This window comes from Neomonachus schauinslandi, chromosome 7 (genome assembly GCF_002201575.2).
Source record: "Neomonachus schauinslandi chromosome 7, ASM220157v2, whole genome shotgun sequence".
Taxonomy (NCBI): domain Eukaryota; kingdom Metazoa; phylum Chordata; class Mammalia; order Carnivora; family Phocidae; genus Neomonachus; species Neomonachus schauinslandi.
The window spans coordinates 6,673,175-6,681,406 of record NC_058409.1 but is presented as its reverse complement, the minus strand read 5'-3'; positions in this window follow the sequence as shown (position 1 = coordinate 6,681,406).

Below are 8,232 nucleotides of genomic sequence, written 5' to 3'. Positions count from 1 at the left end.
CTACTCTGTCAAATTTATAGTTTTCAGTTGTTGCAGAAGTTTACAGGCCTGGCTTTATCCCCTTGAACATAGTAAGCACACTTGTTTTACAGTTTCTGGCTTATAACTCGAGTATCTGGGTTTCTTCAGATCTGTTTTTCTGCTGGTTCTCAGTCATGGCATATCATCTCATGCTTCTGTTCATCTTTGTTTGTATGCTGAAATGATATTTAAATGTCGTTTTCAGAAATAATCTCAGGTCCAGGGTGATGTGCCTGTTATCCTAAGAGGATTTCTGCTTGCTTCTCTGAGGGCAGGGTGCACTAGCAATCTGGAGCCCCCTTATACCAAGTTTGGGTTTGAGATTTTCCAAGCCGCCATGTCATTCAAGGCTGGGCTGCAGTCCATGGGAGAGCTGGCTCACCGCCCACTCCCTCCTGAGAGACATCCCATCTTGTCTGCCGCCCAGGGCAGATGTGGCTTACCATGGTCTACACCCTTGGCAAACCCTGGCCTCCTACTGTTGCTTCCCTAACCCCAAACACTGCCAAAAGTGACACCACAAAGCTGCTCTTTCTGAAAAAGCAGGAGCACCTTTGACTGCTTGACTCACCTCCCCACCTCCTTGCTCCCCTGAGCCTGGTGATTCATCACCATGATTTAGATGTGTTCTGCCTCTGTGAGGATGACGTCTATGTGTTGTCTTCATGGGAAGGCCCTTATTACACCATTTGCCATTATAGGAAACCTGTCCGTATATTAAACTAAATGTTTTAAAGTGTTCTCACTGTTTATTTCTGTATAGTGTGAGGTGGTATTCTTAGTTCCTTTCCCCAAGTGGTAGCTACTTTTCCAAGAACATTTTACCAAACACCTCCTCCTCTCCCACTGACCTCCCATACCACCTCGGTATGTGTCAAACTTCCACGCACAGAAAGACCCAATCTTGCACTCAATTCCACCGTCATTTGTCCAATACCAGCCAGCTCCTGTGCCAGCATCAGCACCACCGGGTTTTCACCACTATGGCATCATAATGAGACTTGGTATTTGAAGGGAAAATTTATGTCTTATTCTTATTGGATCTTAGCCTTCCACATGAATTATAACTTTCAAGACCAGACTTTAGTGTACATTTAAAAACTATCCCAGACTTGCACATGTGTGTGTGTCCCTTGAGACAACACAAATGTATTGACAGTTCTGAGCTCAGGGGTCTGAAGTGAGTCTGATGGGGCTACAATCAACAATTGTGTTTGCAGGGCTGGTTCTTTTTGGAAGATAACCCACTCCTTGCTGCTTACAACTTCCAGAGGCTGCCAGATTCCTTGGCCAATGACCATGTCACTCAACTTCTACTTCATGGTTACCCACTGCCTTCTCTTACAAGAATCCTCCTCCCTGGGACACCTGGGTGGCTCAGTTGGTTGGGCGGCTGCCTTCGGCCCAGGTCATGGTGCCAGGGTCCTGGGATCGAGTCCCACATCGGGCTCTTTGCTCAGCGGGGAGCCTGCTTCTCCCTCTCTCTCCCTCTGCTTGTGCTCTGTCAAATAAATAAAATCTTTAAAAAAAAAAAAAAAAGAATCCTCCTCCCCATCTTGTATAAAGACCCTTGTGTTTTCACACTGGGCCAATATGGATAACCCAGGAAAATCTCCCCCATCTCAATGCTTAATCACACCTGCAAAGTCCCCTTTACCATGAGAGGTACATTTCCACAGGACATGGGGATTAGGATGTTGACAACTTTGGGGACCCATTCCTGTTGCCATGCCACTCAAGTAATTGCTATGTCATATTTTGACTAGATTCACATTAGTCATATAGATTGATTTAGAGACAGGTACATTTATTACATTAAGCCTTTATATCCATGAACATTAGATATTTCTCCATTCATTTGTCTTTAACATCTCAATAAACTTTTATAATTTTTCTGACCCTTTGTTAGATCATCCTAAATACTTAAACATTCAGTTGTATGTAAACATTGTCATATTTTTAAGCATGTGTCCCAGATTTTGTTGCTTATGTATACACGTATGATGGCTTACATTTGATCTAAAATCTAGGAAACTTGCTAAATTCTCCTACTACTAGAATAATTTGTAAATTCTTCTGAATTATCCACATAGACAACCAGATCATTTGTATGACACATTGGTTCCAAATTCTTCCACTCTCAGCATTTGATTTTCTTAGTTTCATAATACAGGAATGTAATGAGGCAATAATATTCATATATATGTATAAAATTTACATTAATACAATAAAAAGACAAGCTCACTTCAAGAGAGTAGGAAAGCATTTAATAATGGGCATTAAAAATACATGATTAAAAACTACTAATGGGGCACCTGGGTGGTTCAGTCGGTTAAGTGGCAGCCTTCAGCTCGGGTCATGATCCCAGAGTGCTGGGATCAAGTCCCGGGTCAGGCTCCCTGCTCAGTGGAGAGCCTGCTTCTCCCTCTCCCTCTGCTGCCTCTCTACCTATTGTTCTATCTCTCTGTCAAAAAAATAAATAAAATCTTCTAAAAAAAAATTACTAAGGCTAAAAGACAAAACTTCCCTAACTTTAAGAAGAGATGCTTTAAAAACTGACAACAGGGACTCCTGGGCGACTCAGTCAGTTAAGCATCTGCCTTCGGCTTGGGTCATGACCCCAGGGTCCTGAGATCCTGTCCCGCATCGGGTTCTCTGCTTCTCCCCCTCCCTCCGCCTGTTGGTCTGCCTGCTTGTGCATGCTCTCTCTCTCAAATAATTTTTTTAAAAATTGACAACAAAGACATGGAAAACATTACCATAAATGAAGAAAACCTAGGGTTATTCACTGTATAATCAGTAAGAGAGGTGTTATAAGTATTCTGTATGACCCTGGGGAGAACCTAGGGTCAATCGCTATATAGTCTGGACTAGGAAAGGTTGCTTCATCGTTCTTGTTGACCTGTTCCATTAATATATGCTTCTAGCTCCTGGGTGAGCGCTGTTCACTGTCTACCTCAGCCCTGACCATTTCCATGCATCCTGGTGCCTTCATGTACAGAAGTGAGAAAGTAAGCTCCTCAAGTGTCTCCATGAATAGCAGATGCGTGACGAAGCCCTTGTCCATGCTGCATGTTGCCATACATCCTTCACATCCTTTCCCATCCATAATTCATTTTCCTGGCTTGTTGTTCACACCTGATAGTTTCCTTGGGTTTTGATGAAAGAAGGGGGGCGGTGATCCTCTAGCTGCTCGCCCTAAGCTCTTCCTCCGGCAGACTTAAAGTCAGAGTTTCCACAGGAGACTGATAGGCATGGGTGTCCTGGTGCTCACTTTATGGTCTTCCCCTGGAAGAATTCAAGATGACATGCCATGTGCGAAGAGGACAGAACAAAGGTGTCTGGTGAAGCAGTTGCCGCCATGAGTGTGAGTGTTGTGACAGAAATGAGAGGGGAAAGCTAATGGTTCTGAAATGCTTTAGCTTTTAGGGGACAGCTTTCTCCAACAGGAGGCTGCATTGAAGTCTAAGTATGCAACACTCCACACTCTGGCCTGGAAGATGAGGACACACCTGCAGAGACTCACCTGGAACAAGGAAGGGCAGGCAGAAAAGGCAGCCCCGCCCCAGCCAGGGGTGCCCAGGAGTGCTGAGAGCAGCCCAGGACCACAAGTTTGTTAGATCAGGATGGTGTAAAGGAAGAGGGAATGTGGCCACGGGCACCCCTGGCCTGATGGAGCATGGGTAGTTGGGGTTCCGTGAGTCCTCTCTTATCAACTCTCCTTTATCCTTTGGGGCTTCTGGCTCTGCAGGGCAGTGTTGGTGACCCCTGCAGCAGAGAAGCATTACCTCCGGGCTGTGAGCATTCTACCAGCAGAAGGAGGGCTAGGACCTGTCTCCAGGGCAGAGGGTCTGGGAGCGGCAAGCACCGCGGCTTGCCACACCTGCAGGAGTCAGCCGGACCCAGATCTTGGCTGTGTCTCGCATAGCCACCTGCACACCTGGGAACCAAGCTGTGACTACCAGAGACAGGCAAGCCCAGCTCTTTCGAGCTCAGAGCAAACTACTTCTTTCTTCCCAGGGTGCTATACTTACAACTACAAATTGGAATGATGATCTGTCCTAAACTGCTCCAGGATAAATGAAAACATGCTATGTCTGTATGCTTCATCGATGTTGCTAGCCACATGGAATGGGTCAGGGTGCCTCTGGAGAGCTGTTGCCCACCCACCTCTTGCACCCAACCCAACAGGAAAGCAGGCGCCAGCCCTGTGGGCACATCCCACGCCTGGCCACCATGCTCTTCCCTTCACCACGAACTGAAAGGCTCATCCCCTTCCTCAAGACCTTCCTCCAAGGCCACTTCCCCATCCACCTCCCCCCCACCATGCTCTTGCCTTTTCAAATTGGGTAGCTTTCTCCTCCAAGTGCTCTTACCTTCTGCCAACTGCATGGAAGGTCCAAGGGGCAGGGCTCCAGCCTGGGGTCTGGGGCGAGCTGAGGAGGAGTTCAGGGTGTTGGACCCCCTGAAGGAAGGGCACTGATGTGAAGGGCCTTGAAGGGCAGTGGTCCTAAAGGACAATGAACGGGACAAAGATTTCCAGGGCTCAGATGCAAGAGAACAGTGTTCACTGAATGGTAATTATCACTGAGATACTGACAGATGCCTTGGAAGCTTAGGAGATGAGAGGCCCCACATGAGGGTTTCTGCACGTGGCCTTGTGCCACCAGGACTCTGGTTCCTTCACACAAGTGAACAGAGTCTGTACCAGCAGCCCCGGCACCACATGAGAATGGAGACATGCAGCTGAAAACAAGAGTGGGGAACTATGCACATTTCCCCAAGCCTTCTAGATGAGGCCACCAGCATCGCAGAATGGCAGCATGGACATCCCTCCTGGTTTGACAAGGGGAACCAGGGAAGCCGTGAAAGAAGAAACACCAACCAAAATCGCATCAGGGTGGAGTAAGGGTAACACAGACCCGTGTCACACATGCAGTGCATCACCCTGGCATTTCTCATAGAAATCCTTAAAAATAAGAGTTTATGGATGCATAATACTCATGATGAATAGATATTTACATGCTCCAGCCACAAATCACATTTCTTCCCAGATGCATTCCCCATGAGACAACTAAGCCACTGTGCAACCCAGTACTGAAATTATTGGACAGAAGAATATAACTTGAGGAATTGACAAAGGATGGTTTAAAGCTGTCCCTTCTTGATAATTTAAATATATAGGTCAACCCTAAAGAATCAGTGTGATTTAGCTAACCTGACCAAGACAAACAAACTCAGGAAAGAAAGTGGAACCATCACTAGGAACCCTAAAGAAATAAAAAGGGGCATGAGGAAAACCAAGAGCAGCTAGACCGAAGGCACACCAACCACCTGTCCACCATGGAGGTGAGGAAGAGTATGTCTGGGACACAGGAGGCTTCTCAGGGTGTCTCCAGCACTACCATGCCCTGTGATTACATTAACGGAAAACAAACAACACAACTCAGGCAGGACCAATGGAAGGTCCTGCAGGAAGGAAGACTTGGGTCACCACACCAGGTCAAGAGCCACAGGTGCTTGCTGAGGGCAAAGGAAATATGGACTGAGGAGGGGAGCAGAGCACTCCAGATACCAGCAAGGACCACACGGCCATTTGCAGAAACTGTAACTGTTATGAGTAATTTTTCCTCAGTTTGTTAAGGATGTGTGTGTGTGTGTGTGTGTGTGTGTTTATAGGGTGTCAAGGAGAAGAGTGAGACTGTGTGTCTGTGTGTGTGTTTATAGGGTGTCAAAGAGAAGAGTGAGACTGTGTGTGTGTGTGTGTTTATAGGGTGTCAAGGAGAAGAGTGAGAGTGTGTGTGTGTGTATTTATAGGGTGTCAAGGAGAAGAGTGAGCATCACCCATGGACTTTTCATCCTGTCCTGGGAAAAGGTTAGTTCATTTTCAGTTATACTCAGAATGGTTCTATCATCTTAATGGAAATACGACTTCATTATTGTCTATATTTGAAAATTAACTATGGATTAAAGAGATGTGTATGGGTGCTGAATTGACAAGGAATGGATTGCCACGGTGAATTTATGTGTCAGCTGGGCTAGGCTATGGTGTCCAATTGTTTGCTCAGATGCTCTCTAGATGTTGCTGTAAAGGTATTTTGTAAATGTGTCAATATTTACAGTGTATTTTAACTAAAGGAGATTACTTAAGTAAATATATGTGAGTGGGCATCATCTGGCCACTTGATGGCCTTCACAACAAAACTTTGAGGTATCCTGGACAAGTTCTGCTTTAAAACTGCCACACACATGGGGCGCCTGCCTGGGTGGCTCAGATGGTTAAGCGTCTGCCTTCGGCTCAGGTCATGATCTCCGGGTACTGGGATTGAGCCCCACATCTGGCTTCCTGCTCAGCGGGAAGTCTGCTTCTCTCTCTCTCTCCCTCTGACCCTTCCCACTGCTTGTCCTCTCCCTCTCAAATAAATAAATAAAATCTAAAAAAAAAAAAAAAAAGACTGCCACATACAAATCCTGCCTGCGTTTCCAGCCAGCCCACCTGCCCCGCAGATGGCAGGCCCAAGATGCAATGTTGAAATCCTGTTGAATTTCCAACCTGCCCACCTGCCCTGCAGATTGCAGACTCAAGACCTTAAGTTTGACACTTGCTCGAGTCTCCAGGCTTTCAAATTTGCCAGACCCCAGTCCTGGTACCAAATCCGTATTAGTTTCCTGGGGTTGCCGTAACAAAGTAGCACACATCTGACTTAAAACAATAGAAATTTGTTCTCTCACAGTTCTGGAGCCCAGAAGTCCAAAATCAAGGTGTCAGCAGGGCTCATTGTGTCTGAGGGTTCTGAGGGAGTGTATCTCCATATCCTAGTTTTTCGTGGCTGCTGGAAATCTTTGGTATCCCTTCGCTTGGAGATGCATCACTCCCTCCAATCTCTGCCTCCACAGATTGTGTCTCTGTGCATCTTCGTGTGGCCATCTTTTCTCTCTTCTGCTCATAAGACACTGAGTTTGACCTCATTTTAACTTTAATTACATCTGCAATGACCCTATTTCCAAATAAAGTCACAATCTGAGGTACTGGGAATAGGACTTCAACATATCTGTTGGGGGGACACAATTCAAACCATAACAGACGGTAGTACTCTCCAAGTTGATCTACAGATTCATTGCAGTCCTTATCAAAATTCCAGCTGGGTTTCCTTAGAAATTTACAAGCTGACCTTAAGATTCATATGAAAAAGGGCTCAGAATAGACAAAACAACCTTGGAAAAGAAAAACAAAGTTGGAGGGTTTAATTTTGTGATGACAAACTTACTACAAAACTACTGTAATTGAAGCAGTGTGGAACTTGGATTTCTATTCTTATAGAAATACACATCAATAGAACAGAATCAAGGGCCCAGAAATAAACCTTACATTTATGGCCAATCACCTTTTGACAGGGTTCCAAGACAATCAATGGGAAAAAAATTAGTCTTTTGAACAAATGGTGCTGAGACAAGTGTACATCCACATGCAAAAGAATGAATCTGGACCCCCACCTCACACCATCCTGAAATTTAATTCAAAACGATTATAGGCCTTATATAAGAGCAAAAATTGTAAAACGCTTAGAAGAAAACGTAAGAGTAACGCTTCATGACCTTGGATTAAGCAATGATTTCTTAGATATGACACTAAAAGTACAAATCTCAAAAGAAAATAGATAAACTGGACTTCTTTAAAGTTAAAAATTTTGTGTCATAGAACACACTCAAAAAGGTGAAAAGACAGTCTAACCACTGTGAGAAAGTATTTGCAAATCATAGATCTGATGATACCTGTATCAGAAATAGAGAGCTGTTATAACTCAATAACTAAAAAAGAATCACTGTGAAACTATCACAAATGGAAGAAAATTCAGTAAAGTAGCATACAAAGAGACAATGGACTTCATAAATAAAACAGTAGCTAGTTAGAAACTACCAATATCAGTAACAGAAGGGGTTGTTACTACCCGCATTGAAATGATTAAGGGAATATTTTCTAACAACTTTATGGCCATAAATTCAACAACTCAAGTGAAATGGACAATTTCTTTGAAAGGTACAAAATACCTAAACTCCCTCAAAAAGAAACCAATAGCCTAAACAGTCCCATAAGTATTACAGAGCTTATATTCATAGTTTAAAACCCTCAGAACAGAAATTTTGAGGCCCAGTTGGTTTTACTGGCCATCACATGGGTGGAACTCAAATGCATTGTGCTAAGTACAGGAC